Source organism: Phoenix dactylifera, chromosome 17 (assembly GCF_009389715.1).
Source record: "Phoenix dactylifera cultivar Barhee BC4 chromosome 17, palm_55x_up_171113_PBpolish2nd_filt_p, whole genome shotgun sequence".
NCBI classification, from domain to species: Eukaryota; Viridiplantae; Streptophyta; class Magnoliopsida; order Arecales; family Arecaceae; genus Phoenix; species Phoenix dactylifera.
This window is the reverse complement of record NC_052408.1, coordinates 3,947,466-3,963,778: the sequence shown is the minus strand read 5'-3', so window position 1 is coordinate 3,963,778 and position 16,313 is coordinate 3,947,466.

The window sequence follows — 16,313 nt, the reverse complement described above, 5'->3', positions numbered from 1 at the left end:
CCCGGGTCCAATTTCCAGCAACAGTATGTATGTATGTATGTATGTATGTATGTATGTATGTATGTATGTATATACATATATATATATACGTATATACATATATATATACGTATATACGTATATACATATATATATACGTATATACGTATATATATCTATATATATGTATACATATATACATATATGTATATCTATATGTATATGTATACATATATACATATATGTATATATATATATGTATATGTATATATGTATACATATACATATATACATATACATATATATATGTATATGTATATATATATACATATATATATATATATATATATATATATATATATATATATATATATATATATACATATATATATATATATGTATACATATATATATATATAGATATATGTATCTATGTATATATGTATGTACATGTATGTATGCACGTATGTATGTATGCATGCATGCATGTATGTATATATGTATGTATGTATATATGTATATGTATGTATGTGTATGTATATATGTATATGTATGTATGTATATATGTATATGTATGTAAGTATATGTGTATATGTATGTATGTGTATGTGTGTATGTATGTATGTGTATGTGTATGGATGGATGTATGTGTGTGTTTATGTATGCATGTATGTATGTGTGTATGTATGTATGTGTGTATGTATGTGTATATGTGTGTATGTATATGTGTATGTGTGTATGTATGTATGTGTGTCTGTGTGTATATGTGTATGTGTGTATGTGTGTATGTATATTGCTACATTCAAGGATAAACACATGGTGCAAAATAGAATATGTGCAAAGTACTTAAGAATCAAATTTAATCTAGAATATAAAAATTTAGGATTGAAGTTATTATTTACTCAATATAGCTAGTGCTAAACTATATATTGTTTATGGTATTTTGTGAAAATGAAAATATGTTGCCGCTAGAATTCGAGATCTGCTAAAGTCAGTTGACATTCAAGTGGAGGTGAGGTCGGCTATGATCCAAAGTGGAATGCTTCGTGCTGACGGATAATGAAGATGTTAGTGAAGTGGCCAACCGGATTCATAGGATGCTAATTCAACATAAAATCAAAGTCATCTTGCTAGAAATTTTTCGATGGAGGACCCTCCAACACTCAAGTCGGTCGAATTCTAGAGAAATAGTGGAAAGAGAGAGTTCTTAGAGAAAGTGAGGTTGAGAGAATGACTTGCCTAAAGATCCTCCAATTCTCCCTATATAAAGAATGGGTCGGCATCTGTTATCAAGAACAAGGCATGCATTAACTGCACAATAATGGTTCTCCACAATGTGCAATAACTATACAATAGTGGTTTTCTACGTCACCCACACAGAAATAACTGCTTTAATCATACAATTATGGTTGAACTGGCAATTAAGTTGAAGTTGAAATTAATAAAGCTTTTAATTTTTTATTTGGTTCAGATATAGATTATATTTGAGTTGTGCAACTCCTAATCCATCTTGCAGTTGTATTATAGCCTTGGCTATTTCCTTCTTGTCTCTATAAACAGTTTAGATTGCAAGGAATTGTAGGTAGCAACATCTAAATCAATGGAAGGGCTAGAAAGAGTGAACGTGATTTTGCAACCAAGTGTCATTTGAGAAATTGGCGCAATACATAAGGCACCCCAATATTGCTTCAAAATATTGGTACAATTGTAGTAGATTTTACCCATTACTTGGGTATAAACTAGTTTTCTTATTTACATTAACATCAGGGGTTCCACAAGCCTAAGACATGATAAAGATTTTGTTTATTCAAAATTAAAATCATCTTAGGGTAACAATACAATTGGGATACTATCAATAGCAATGCTTTATCACCTAATAGATTACGGCCTAAGATACAAGTGCTTTTATATATTGAAGTCACTGAGAATTCCTAGGGATGGATTAGTTTTCTTTCTTGACTAAATATGATGCTGATCTGTGTTAGTTATGTTGAGTCCTAGGCTCAACAGAAGAAAAGTTGAGTTGGAATAGGTTTCATCTTCTAGCGGAGAGAGAATAATTACAGTAAAGTTAAGGTGATTGAGTTGGTTTGAAATAAAGACAAAATTTTTTGTCTTATAGTCAAGAAGAGAGAGAGTTGTTGGAGAATTTTGGCTGTATGGCTTCTTTGAAATAGGGAGGATATGAGTTGTTTTTATGGACAGAAGGAAGCCTTTAGGGGGGACGCCACATAGAGAGAGAGAGAGAAGTTCTTTTTTTTTCGAAAGCAAGATCTGAATACGACTGTTGGCTTGTATATATTTTTTGAATAAGTTTTTTACTCGCTTCTAAATTTTTCTTCTAGTACCTCTTCTTTGTTATTATTTTTAATATTTGTTCTGAATCTTATGCTAATATATTTGATCTACTCTGAATAGCATGTCATTCTATATTATATTCCATAAATAGTGACTATATTATATAGCACTTTTGTTTTTTAGAAAAAAAATGGATAGAAATGCTCATTCATTTTACTACCATCATATGAAACTATTAAACTTGCTCATGTTATAACATAGTTGCTAAGTAATGACGACTATATATTTTTGAAACCATTAAATAATAGTCCATTTTAATATGATGGTTTTAAAAGTAGGCCATCCTATAATTCTAGTCACATCATTAGAGCTCTGATTAGAATTGACCTTAATTAGTATACAATATGGTTTTCGAGGAAAAATATGCGGCACGATTTTCTCTATGTAAACCTATTCAATTTTTAGTTGATGGAAAGACAAGGTTGAAAAACAAACCCTATATATCCTAATCAATTGAGACTATTGTTAGATATATAAAAAAATTATAGGAATGCAGATAAGTATGATTAGTAGAAAATGTAATTTTAAATTCTTTAGTAAAATATCACATATCAAGATTATGAACATAGACAGTAATTTCTATGTGAATGAAATATGAATATTTGTTCTATAAGGGTATGTTTTTTCCTTTTTTTCTCGGGGTAGGGAATAACATAATATGAACATTCTTTCTTATACCTAGTCCGGAATTAACAAAAAAATTATCTAACATAAGGATCAAAAAAAAAAAAAAGCATTTTGAAAATTTCCTCAACCAAAGAGATTATGAAATTTCTCTACCTTGAAGGACAAGAAGGGCTGAATGATTCCCTCACTGGGTAGTGGTGATGGAAGTAGCAAAGGTGGATGTATAATTGCGGAGGGTCTGGACAGATGTGAAGTGGTTTAGGATTGAAGAAGGTGGCAAAGGCAAATGCAAGCAGGGTTTGGGGACCTGTCATGGGTCAAGACTAGCCAGGGTTCAATATCGATATAATATTTATTACCACATCACTTGCCCCTACTTTCGAGTTCGAGCCATCTTCCTTGGTTCAGGATTAGACTTTGTGCTGCTTTGAAGAGGGCATTAAAATCTAAGTGGGAGTTCTTCGAAGGACAAGTTGCCTCATTCTGCCTTCTTGAAACAATGTTGATCATCTGAAGGAGGGCGGACACGATATGTGTCTACTGATCTAGACAAAGAGATGATCGACCGAGATGATTCAGGTTGTTCGAGGCACCCTAAGCCTTAGCAATTCCACCATAATTGAAGAGCTTTTGAATATCCTTGATGTTCACCTTGCCACACTAAGAACTTCTGAAAGGTCGGCCCGCTAAGTTCTTCTGGTAGGTTCTTTGACAACCATCTAAGTTGTTGTTTGGGCAGTGATTCTATAATTCCTTTCTTCTTCTTTTGTTTTACTGAGGAGTCAGTATTAAACATATATTATAATTAGCATCCATATTTATTCTAAATAGATAAGAATACGAATTGAATATTAAGCATATCTATATTTACTTTAAATAGATACAAATACGAGTATGATATTAGTTTATCCATATTTTTTTATTCAAATATAGATATAAGTCAGATATTATTTGGATATAAGTTAGATTTTTGAGTAAAATTCAATTATGAAAACTAATATAAATGATATAACTATAAATTATAGGAAAGAAAACTGCTATCAAGATTGCACGCAATGCATAATACTTGGGTAAGGACCTAAGGTGTGGTTATTAAACTTGCACAAAGATCGACTTGGCCAAGAGCCTTGATCATTGATCCAATTTTGAGTAAAATTTAATTATGAAAACTAATATAAATGATATAACTATAAACGATAGGAAAGAAATCTACTATCAAGATTGCACGCAATACATAATAATTGGGTAAGGACCTAAGGTGTAGTTATTAAACTTGCACGGAGATTGACTTGGCCAAGAGTCTCGATCATTGATCCAACCATATTTCATATTAACAATTATAATTATTTAATCACATCATAAATAAGAAGAATGATGACTTGTATATTTTAAAGAACTTGTATGAAAGAAAAATATATTCAAATACAAGATAAGTTAAAATTACTATTATTTTTAAAATTACTTGTACGAAAGAGCTTGTCCTTAGCCAACTGAGGGGTCTTTGGAAAAACTGAAAAATAGGATCCAAATTGAATATGGTCGAACAATATCCAATCTATTTTCAGCGGTGTAAAGAAGATAAAGAAGGCATAGAAGCTCACTTGATGCAGAAAACTAAATCATTTTTGGAGTTTGTAATCGTGTTTCAAGATCTCGTCAATCTGGGTGGTTTCTCCTTCACAAAAAGCCCCTTTGAATGGTTATTTTCAGCAAAAATTATCTTTTAGCAGTTGTTTTTTGCGATAGTACGTAGTTTCTTTGCAAGATAAATTGCTTCCAGATATCTTTTTTCTGCATGACGCCACCTGCCTGCCCCTAGAAAAATTCACGTGTGATTTCCAGTTAGTCCAAATAAATGATCAGAACATTAGATAAAAGTTCGTCAGACAATTAACTAACAACTTAAGAAACTTTGAGACAGAAAAATTGATTAACTTTGGCTGGTTAACTTTGGGTTCGGGTTGTATTTTTCGCGCAAAGAATGATTTATCTTTTATGATATCAAACATTGGGTCACACAATGGCCACGTAGTACAGAAAGATGAAAGAAAAACTTAGATTGCTTGGAGATTTGTGCAAGATACGATCCAATGGTTGATGTTATGAAAGAAGATCACTCATTCTTTCTACAACCTGAATCTATTAACTTTAACTAGTTAATCAATTAACAGAACCACGCAGATAGGTGGTCGGCACTTACACAACGATGTAACTTATGCCGGGTAAAAGGAGGTAGGAGTGAATTAACTTGTTTAGTCCAGATTAATTTATCCACAACAAGTATGTAGAGATGATAATTTATAACCTGACCCATCAGCACTACCTGCAACATATCCAACTTAAATAGGTTTGAGTTTGGCATAAACGAGTTTTAGTTGTAAACACGTCTGGCTGACTTAACCAGTTTGTTAAATGGCCCCTTTTCAAGTTTAGATTCCTAATGTGTCTATTCTAATTTGATCCGTTTAAACATTGGGTCAAGATGGCGAGGCTACAACATAACCTGCTTAAGAAATTTTTAACCTATTAAATCTGTTTAAGATTCAATTAACCCATTTAAGTTGATTGAACTGAACCGATTTGTCCATCAATTGGATTATGCAGGTCAGCTTTGGTTATCAATTTAATAAAGAGGGTGTGTTCAGTTTTAGATTTTCTGACTAGGTTAGGTTCAGGTTGATAGATTTTTTATAATACCTATCTCAACCCAAGCTACCCGAACCCAATCAATTGCCACATACAAGCATGACCAACATTTTTTATTAATTGGTTGGATCAGGCCTTATTGATTGCTGAGTCTCGGATGTGTAATGTCCGGGCCCAATACAGACCGGGCCCAATACTGTAAGGGCCAGTCAAAGGGTATTGGGCCAGGGAGGGGTTAGCAGGCCTTGCAGGCCCAGGAAGAGTAGGCTGCCATCTCCTCGAGGGCTGAAGGACAGTACCACCAGGTGGCCAACGGAGAGACCCCCACAGAGCATGCACAACAGAAAACTGCCACATCCTCTTCCCCTCGGCAGCCGAGCTGTGAGCTGGCCTGAAGGGGAGGGGCAGCTGGTGGCTCCCAGGGCTCTGAGGAAGGAGAGGATGCCACCTCTCCTTGGGGTCAAATCCTAAGCCAAGTTTTTATAGCCCTGAAACCTGCTAATCCTGATTTTTGATATACCCTCCTAAACCTCTAACCCCCTGGAATTACTGTGCCAGAGAGCTTGGCCCTGGAGCTGGAGGCAGAAGGTACCCCGCAGCCCTAGGAGAAGAAGAAGGGAGCTTGCCGAGAAGGAGGCACTGCCCGACCCCAGTCCACTGAATCAAGGTAAGGGCCTTGTAAGTAGGGTTTAGGGTAGGAAATGGGGGAGGGGGGGGGGGGAGAAACCCCCTGTGGAGGTGTTCTCTCTGTTTCATCCATGAAACAGAGGGGAGGAGATCAGCACAGGGAGTGAAACCGACGCAAGAAGGAAAGGACCGGCCTTGGGCGAGACAGGAGAAGAGGACCCACGGGCTGCGGGCTGGACCCACAGGCCGCGGGCCGGCCCGAGGGCGGCCAAGCCCAGGCCCAACGTCCACCCGCGCCGAGCTCAACCGGACTCGGCCTGCGAGTGACAGATCTCGGCCGGGGCTGCCCTTGGGCAGAGGGGCAGCCAAGGGGCCGCCGGGTCTGGCCGTGCTGGCGACAGACGCGGCCCCAAGGCTGCCAGCCTCAGCCGATCCCCATCTCTCCGCCGGCCGAGAGGTGGTGGCGCGATTTCCACAAAGGAAAGGGGGAAAAAGGGGGAAGAGGGAAACAGAAGAAGAAGAAAGACAATATATATATATATATATATATATATATATATATATATATAATACTTACCTCGGGCCACGGTCTTACCTAGCCGTAGTCGGATCCGGTGAAGACCCCCGAAGGAGGTCCGGCCTCGATCTCACCTCCCGGCCCTCCCCCTCTTCTCCGGCATCACTTCGGAGAAGAGAAGAAGGGGCCGGCCTCCCGCCGTCGTTGCCTGAGGGAGGAGCACCCTTTCGGCCGGTGGATCGGGGGGCGCTGCATCTCCCCGGTCGTCTGCGAAGGAGAGAAGGCGGCCGGAAAGGGGCTTCGGCCGGAGCGGGAGGGGACCGGAGGCGGAGGAGGCCGGGAAGGGTTTCGGTGGAAAGCGGGGGAGACGAAGAGACCGGAGGGGAGAGAGAGCCACGAGCGGGAAAAGAGGCCGAAGCCTCTGGAACCTCCGAGAAGAGCTCCTAACAGGCTACCTAACGGGTCGGATCCGAAACCCGTTAGGCCCAATAAACCGAAACTGATTTGATTAAGCCCAATTGAAGGACATGAGTCCAATTAAACCCAAATAGCATCAGGCCTAAACTTACCTGAACCTGAGCGAACCCAATTAAGCCAAATGGGTTGAACCCGAACCCAATTAAGCTCAATTCAGCTGGGCCCGAACCTTGTTCATAACATGTTGACTCCAGCAGGCCCAATTAGCCCTAATCAGGCCCCGACCAAGCCCAATTATGTTGGCAGAAGGCCAAATTGGCTAGAAAAAGGGTGAACCTAACCACAAATCCGACCCAACCCTTTCACTAAAGACCCAAATTCACTTTAATTAAACCCAAAGGCTTCAAGTTGGGTGAATGGGACTGGGCTAAAATCCTTGATTGGGATACAAACAAATCCATGGTAAGATGAACGAAATTTGTGATAATTAGAGGATAATGAGGGTCTTGCAATGTGATTTTAGGAATCAAGGATCCGTCGTCCGGACCCAAGAAATTGGAATACTACTTATAGTAAGTAACCTGTTCTAATCCTACTTTGGATCATGTCATGTTATTAATATCTTCCTAAGTGTTATTCAAGTACATACTTCATGATTGTTATGTTTTCATAAGTAAGTAACTTGCCTGATTTACAATTTATGGCCACATATGCATTATGATTATGCTGATATTTTAAATCATGCATGCAAGTTAGTACAGCAAAATTCCTATTTAGCCGAAGGGCACTATAGATGGACTCAAAGATGCTACTGATCGAATGCAACTGAGCTGGCCTTGCTCGTGGCCGAGAATGACTGAGCCTGCCCCGCCAGTGGCTGAATAATAACTGAGCTAGCCCCGCCAGTGGCCGAGACTGACTTCGCAGTAGCATCCGAGAGAATGGACCACGGCATGCCGGGGGCATGGTTTCATATGCATACTTTATGAAAATATTTGTTTGATTCAAAATACTGTTTGTTTACCCAGCATACATATTTTACCATGATAAATTGTTAGATAATATACATGTCAGCTTCTCAAACCCTGATAAACATGTTTAGTCTTTTAGTTGATCCGATAAGATTATGCAGGATTACTTACTGAGCCGTGTAGCTCATACCTATTGTTTTCATTTCTTTTCAGATCCTCACCAGTGATCGCCTTCGGACATATTTTTCTTTTGTAATAGAGCTTCGTATTTTTGGAGAAGCATATACACTTTTGTATACCCGCATAGTATAGAAGTTCTATATTTTGTATCAGCCTTAAAGGTTGAACTGCAAATATTTTTAATATATGAAAGTTTGAAATTTCATTGGCTACCTGTTACCCCTGTATGAGGCTGCATGCTATTGTGGGCGGTAGTCAGAAATTGCACGGCCGTGTCACAGACCCGGGTCCGGGGCATGACATTTCTTGTGGTATCAGAGCCTTAGGTTGAACAAGAGGATAATCATGAAATATTTAGGCCAATGGGTAGTTAAAATTATTGCAGACCACAAGGATCATCATAACATACTAAGTTTATCATGATCTTACTTTAAATTTTGACTGCTAGGCAATCGTTCAGAAGACATGGATGACGACAGGAGACCACCCTCCCCGGAGCCTAGTGAGTAGTCAGTCCCCCCGGATACTCCACGATCTGCAGCAGGCCAGGCAGGCCTTGCCAGAGTATATCAGCTCATGGCACAAGTGCTGCAACAGCAACAGATGATGCAGCTGGCCGCTATGCCTCCGGCAGACTCCTGCTACGAGAGGTTCCACCAACTGAACCCCCCAACCTTTGAGGGTGGGCCTGACCCCATGGCAGCGGAAGCATGGATCCGGGAGATAGAGAAGATGTTTCGAGCTCTCCTTTTTCCTGATGAGGTGAAGGTCCGGCTAGCAACTTCTATGCTGAAAGGGAACGCCGAGTACTGGTGGACGGCCATGGAGACGGCCTATGTCGTCGACGGACTCACATGGAGGGACTTCAAGAGGTTGTTTTACAACCAATATTTTTCGGACTCAGTCAACCAGGCAAAGCAGAATGAATTCTTGGCACTGATCCAGACCGACAAGATGTCCGTTCTGGAGTACGCCAATAAATTCAACGAGCTGGGATGATTTTGCCCCCAGTTCATGGAGGAGGAGAGAAGTAAGGTAAACAGGTTTGAGCAGGGATTGAGGTACGGGATTCGGTCCCGAATATCCTTCCATCTGTTCTCGAGCTACCGGGATGTACTGGACCGAGCCTTGAAGGTTGAGGCTGACCTGATACGGTCCGGGAGAGAGAGGGAGGACTTGAAGAGGACCCGATCGTCGGGAGCACAGAGTAGTGGGTTCGGAGGCAGCAAGGGGTCTGTGCCCAAGAAGAGACAGAGCAGAGGCTGCCCCACCTGTGGCAAAAACCACAGTGGTACCTGCTTGAAGAAGACCGGGGGTTGTTTTTCTTGTGGGCAGACAGGGCACATCGCCCGCAACTGCCCTAGCCGAAAAAGGGATGAGCCCAGGCGTACTGCACCGGAGGACCAGAGATCGAGGGGTAACCCTCGGGTTTTTGCACTGACCCATTAGGATGCCAGTGCTAGCGATCAGGTGGTGACAGGTACACTTCCAATCAACTCGGCCCCTGCCCTCATTCTATTTGATTCTGGTTCTATGCATTCTTTCGTGTCAGTTAACTTTTTCAGACAATTACATAGCATATCTGAGAAATTAGTAGAACCATGGCATGTTGCTACACCCCTTCAGAAAACCGTAATTGTTGACACTAAACACAAAGGCTGCACAATTCAGATAGGGGAAAAAGAATTAGAGACAAATCTTCTACAGCTTGACATGCAAGACTTTGATATTATTTTGGGCATGGACTGGATGTCACAGTACCACGCCCACATTGATTGTTACCATAAAAGAGTGGTATTTCGGATACCTGGAGAGCAAGAATTTTTCTTTCAAGGTGACACACCCCTTCGAAGTACTCCTACACTACACTTCATTTCCGCTTTAAAAGCTGGAAAGGCTCTGAGAAAAGGGTGTACGGCCTATCTGGCCTATGTAACGGATACCCAGAAAGAGATCAAACTGGAAGACTTTTCAGTGGTCAGGGAATACCCGGATGTCTTTCCGGATGAACTACCGGGATTACCCCCAGACCGAGAGATCGAATTCACCATCGACCTCGCACTAGGAGAGGGGCCAGTCTCCAAGGCTCCTTATTGGATGGCCCCTGCTGAGTTAAGAAAATTGAAGACACAACTACAAGAACTCCTGGACAAAAAGTTTATCCAGCCCAGCACGTCGCTGTGGGGAGCTCCTGTCCTGTTTGTGAAAAAGAAAGATGGGAGTATGAGGCTATGCATCGATTACCGGGAATGAACAAGATAACAATAAAGAACAAATATCCTCTACCCCGGATCGATGACCTGTTTGATCAGCTGCAGGGTGCCCAAATCTTCTCCAAGATAGATTTGCGGTCCGGTTACCATCAGTTGAGAATCAAAGCTGATGATGTGCCAAAGACTGCATTTCGAACCAGGTATGGGCACTATGAATTTCTGGTTATGCCTTTTGGACTGACCAATGCTCCGGCTGCATTTATGGACTTGATGAATAAAGTCTTTAGGCAGTATTTGGATCAGTTTGTGATAGTTTTTATCGACGACATTCTAATCTACTCAAGGAGCAGAAAGGAGCATGAAGACCATTTGAGGGTGGTGCTACAAATCCTTCGAGAGAAAAGGCTGTACGCCAAGCTGAACAAATGTGAGTTCTGGCTGGACAGTGTGACGTTTCTCGGTCATGTGGTCTCCAAGAAAGGAGTGTCAGTGGACCCCAAGAAGATAGAAGCGATGGTGGATTGGCCTCGTCCTACCAACGTCAAAGAAATTAGAAGCTTCTTGGGATTAGCCGGGTATTACTGGCGATTTGTAGAAGGATTCTCCAAAATAGCTACACTCTTGACCCATTTGACTAAGAAACGTGCCAAGTTTATCTAGGACGACAAGTGTGAGAAAAGCTTTCAGGAGCTTAAACAAAGGTTAGTTTCTGCCCCAATTTTAACATTGTCGTCCTTCATTGGAGAATTTACTATCTATAGTGATGCTTCCAAGAACGGGCTAGGCTGTGTGCTGATGCAAGACGGCAAGGTAGTAGCCTATGCCTCGAGGCAGCTGAAACCCTATGAACAGAATTACCCGACCCATGACTTAGAGCTAGCCGCAATGGTGTTCGCCTTGAAACTTTGTAGACATTATCTGTACGGCGAACACTGTGAGGTGTACACCGACCACAAGAGCCTAAAGTATATATTCACCCAGAAGGAACTGAATATGAGGCAAAGAAGGTGGTTGGAACTTCTGAAGGATTATGACCTGAGTATTAAGTACCATCCAGGGAAAGCCAACGTGGTGGCTGATGCCCTAAGCAGAAAGTCAGCAGCAGGCTCCGCTGCATTACTCACCACTCAGCCTCGATTCAAAAGGATCTCAACAAACTGCAAGTTGAGGTACTTACCTGAACTACAAGAAGTCTGCTGGCCACTCTGAGTATACAACCAACATTGATCGACAGAATAAAAGTTGCCCAGCAGTCTGATAAGCACACCTGCCAGCTCAAGGATGAAGTGGAGAAAGGGTTGCGACCCAAACTCCAAATCCACCCAGATGGCACCCTGAGGTTTGGCCACCGATTGTGTGTTCCGGCAGATGTTGACCTAAAGAGGAAAATTAATGGAAGAGGCCCACCAATCCCATTTCTCTATTCACCCGGGCAGTACTAAAATGTACCGGGACCTTTGGGAACATTACTGGTGGAAGGGGATGAAGAGAGAGATAGCTAAGTTTGTGGCCCGATGTTTGACCTGCCAGCTAGTAAAAGTAGAGCACCAGAGGCCAGCAGGGTTACTGGAACCGATAGAAATTCCAGAATAGAAGTGGGAGCACATCACGATGGATTTTGTTACAGGACTCCCCAAAACGGTAAGAAAGAATGATGTAATGTGGGTGATTATTGATCACCTCACAAAATTGGCTCACTTCCTACCCTTCAGAATTGGTACCCCTTTGGACAAGCTGGCCCAATTATACATCGACGAGATTGTACGCCTGCACGGAGTACCAGTGAGCATCATTTCTGATTGCGACCTCCAATTCGTATCCAGATTCTGGGAAAGCTTTCAGAAGGCTATGGGTACCAGTCTGAGGCTCAGTACAACATACCACCTCCAGACTGACGGCCAGTCAGAGCGGACAATCCAAACTCTGGAAGACATGTTGAGGGCGTGTACTGTGGATCTAGGCGGAAATTGGGATAGTCATATACCTCTGGTGGAGTTTGCATATAACAATAGTTACCACTCCAGTATTCAAATGGCTCCATATGAAGCTCTCTATGGGAGAAAATGTCGATCCCCCCTACATTGGGATGATGTCGGGGAGCGGAGAATGTTAGGCCCCGAACTGGTCCAGCACACCAGAGACAAAGTACTTCTGATTAAACAAAGGCTTCAGACTGCCCAGGACAAACAGAAAAGATGGGCTGACAGAGAAAGGAGGGCTTTGGAATTTTTGGAGGGGAACTTTATCTTCCTAAAAATTTCTCCATCAAAGGGTATTACCCGATTCGGAAGACACGGCAAGTTAAGTCCTCGCTACATCGGCCCGTTCGAGGTTCTTGCCAGGGTAGGCAAGGTTGCCTACAAGCTGGCCCTACCTCCAAAACTATCAGGTGTGCACAACGTCTTCCATGTCTCTCTGCTACGGAGGTACATCCTGGATCCCAGCCATGTAGTGCCACATGAGCCTCTACAATTAAATAGAAATTTAACATATGAGGAGGCACCCCTGCGCATCATAGACAGAAAAGAGCAAATCCTTCGAAGACGCACCATTCCCTATGTTAAAGTCCAGTGGACCTATCACACCGAAAGGGAAGCTACCTAAAACTGGAGGAGGAGATGCGTCAATGTCACCCTCAGCTCTTCGAGAACCAAGGTATGTTTAATTTCGAGGATGAAATTTATTTAAAAGGGGAAGGATGTAATGTCCGGGCCCAATACTGTAAGGCCCAGTCGAAGGGTATTGGGCCAGGGAGGGGTTAGCAGGCTTTGCAAGCCCAGGAAGAGTAGGCTGCCATCTCCCCGAGGGCTGAAAGGACAGTATCACCAGGTGGCCAATGGAGAGACCCCCACAGAGCATGCACAACAGAAAACCGCCACCTCCTCTTCCCCTCGACAGCCGAGCTGTGAGCTGGCCTGAAGGGAAGGGGCAGCTGGTGTCTCCCAGGGCTCTAAGGAAGGAGAGGATGCCACCTCTCCTTGGGGTCAAATCCTAAGCCAAGTTTTTATAGCCCTGAAACCTGCTAACCTTGATTTTTGATATACCCTCCTAAACCTCTAACCCCGTGGAATTACTGTGCCAGAGAGCTTGGTCCTGGAGCTGGAGGCAGAAGGTACCCCGCAGCCCTAGGAGAAGGAGGGAGCTTGCCGAGAAGGAGGCACCGCCCGACCCCAGTCCACTGAATCAAGGTAAGGGCCTTGTAAGTAGGGTTTAGGGTAGGAGGGGGGGGGGAACCCTTGTGGGGGTGTTCTCCTCTCTGTTTCATAGGAGATCGGCACAGGGAGTGAAACCGGCGCAAGAAGGAAAGGATCGGCCTTGGGCGAGATAGGAGAAGAGGACCCACGGGCTGCGGGCTGGATCCACAGGCCGCGGGCCGGCCCGAGGGTGGCCAAGCCCAGGCCCAACTCCCACCCGGGCCGAGCCCAACCGGACTCGGCCTGCGAGTGACAGACCCCGGCCGGGGCTGCCCTCGGGCGGAGGGGCAGCCAAGGGGCCGCCGGGTCTGGCCGTGCCGGCGACAGACGCGGCCCCAAGGCCGCCAGCCTCAGCCGAGCCCCACCTCTCCGCCGGCCGAGAGGTGGTGGCGCGATTTCCACAAAGAAAAGGGGGAATAAGGGGGAAGAGGGAAACAAAAGAAGAAGAAAGACAATATATATATATATATATAAAGTACTTACCTCGGGCCACGGTCTTACCTAGCCATGGTCGGAGCCGGTGAAGACCCCCGGAGGAGGTTCGGCCTCGATCTCACCTCCCGGACCTCCCCCTCTTCTCCGACATCACTTCGAAGAAGGGAAGAAGGGGCCGACCTCCCGCCGCCGTTGCCCGAGGGAGGAGCACCCTTTCGGCCGGTGGATCGGGGGGCGCTGCATCTCCCCGGTCGTCTGCGAAAGAGAGAAGGCGGCCGAGAAGGGGCTTCGGCCGGAGCGGGAGGGGACTGGAGGCGGAGGAGGCCGGGAAGGGTTTCGGTGGAAAGCGGGGGAGACGAAGAGACCGGAGGGGAGAGAGAGCCACGAGCGGAAAAAGAGGCCGAAGCCTCTGGAACCTCCGAGAAGAGCTCCTAACAGGCTACCTAACGGGTCGGATCCGGGTCCGGATCCGAAACCTGTTAGGCCCAATAAACCGAAACTGATTTGATTAAGCCCAATTGAAGGACATGAGTCCAATTAAACCCAAATAGCATCAGGCCTAAACTTAGTTGAACCTGAGCGAACCTAATTAAGCCAAATGGGTTGAACCCAAACCCAATTAAGCTCAATTCAGCTGGGCCCGAACCCTGTTCATAACATGTTGACTCCAGCAGGCCCAATTAGCCCTAATCAGGCCCCGACCAAGCCCAATTATATGGCAGAAGGCCAAATTGGCTCGAAAAAGGGTGAACCTAACCACAAATCCGACCCAACCCTTTCACTAAAGGCCCAATTAGGCCTTGTAAACCCAAATTCACTTTAATTAAACCCAAAGGCTTCAAGTTGGGTGAATGGAACTGGGCTAAAATCCTTGATTGGGATACAAACAAATCCATGGTAAGATGAACGAAATTTGTGATAATTAGAGGATAATGAGGGTCTTGCAATGTGATTTTAGGAATCAAGGACCCGTCGTCCGGACCCAAGAAATTGGAATACTACTTATAGTAAGTAACCTGTTCTAATCCTACTTTGGATCATGTCATGTTATTAATATCTTCCTAAGTGTTATTCAAGTACATACTTCATGATTGTTATGTTTTGATAAGTAAGTAACTTGCCTGATTTACAATTTATGTCCACATATGCATTACGATTATGCTGATATTTTAAATCATGCATGCAAGTTAGTACAGCAAAATTCCTATTTAGCCGAAGGGCACTATAGATGGACTCAAAGATGCTACTGATCGAATGCAACTAAGCTGGCCTTGCTCGTGGCCGAGAATGACTGAGCCTGCCCCGCCAGTGGCTGAATAATAACTGAGCTGGCCCCGCCAGTGGCCGAAACTGACTTCGCAGTAGCATCCGAGAGAATGGACCACGGCATGCCGGGGGCACGATTTCATATGCATACTTTATGAAAATATTTGTTTGATTCAAAATACTATTTGTTTACCCAGCATACATATTTTGCCATGATAAATTGTTAGATAATATGCATGTCAGCTTCTCAAACCCTGATAAACAAGTTTAGTCTTTTAGTTGATCCGATAAGATTATGCATGATTACTTACTGAGCCGTGTAGCTCATACCTATTGTTTTCATTTCTTTTCAGATCCTCACCAGTGATCGCCTTCGGACATATTTTTCTTTTGTAATAGAGCTTCGTATTTTTGGAGAAGCATATACACTTTTGTATACCCGCATAGTATAGAAGTTCTATATTTTATATCAGCCTTAAAGGTTGAACTGCAATTATTTTTAATATATGAAAGTTTGAAATTTCATTGGCTACCTGTTACCCCTGTAAGAGGCTGCGTGCTATTGTGGGCGGTAGTCGGCAATTGCACGGCCGTGTCACGGACCCGGATCCGGGGCGTGACAGGATGAATCTCAAAAGTCACTTGTCAGCAATAGCTACCAACTGAAACTTGATCCAACCATAAAGGGGAACAATTTAGAAGTAATCCATCCTCATCAGTTACTGGAATATTATTACTGACTGAGTTTCTTACTCTCATTGAAGAGTTCTATCAGTAAGAACCATATCCACAGGCATCTCATTCTACCATCTCAACAAACTAGAGTACCCAGCTGAATCTCAAAAAGTTTTTGTAAAGCCCAGCAAACTGGGCCTGGTCCACT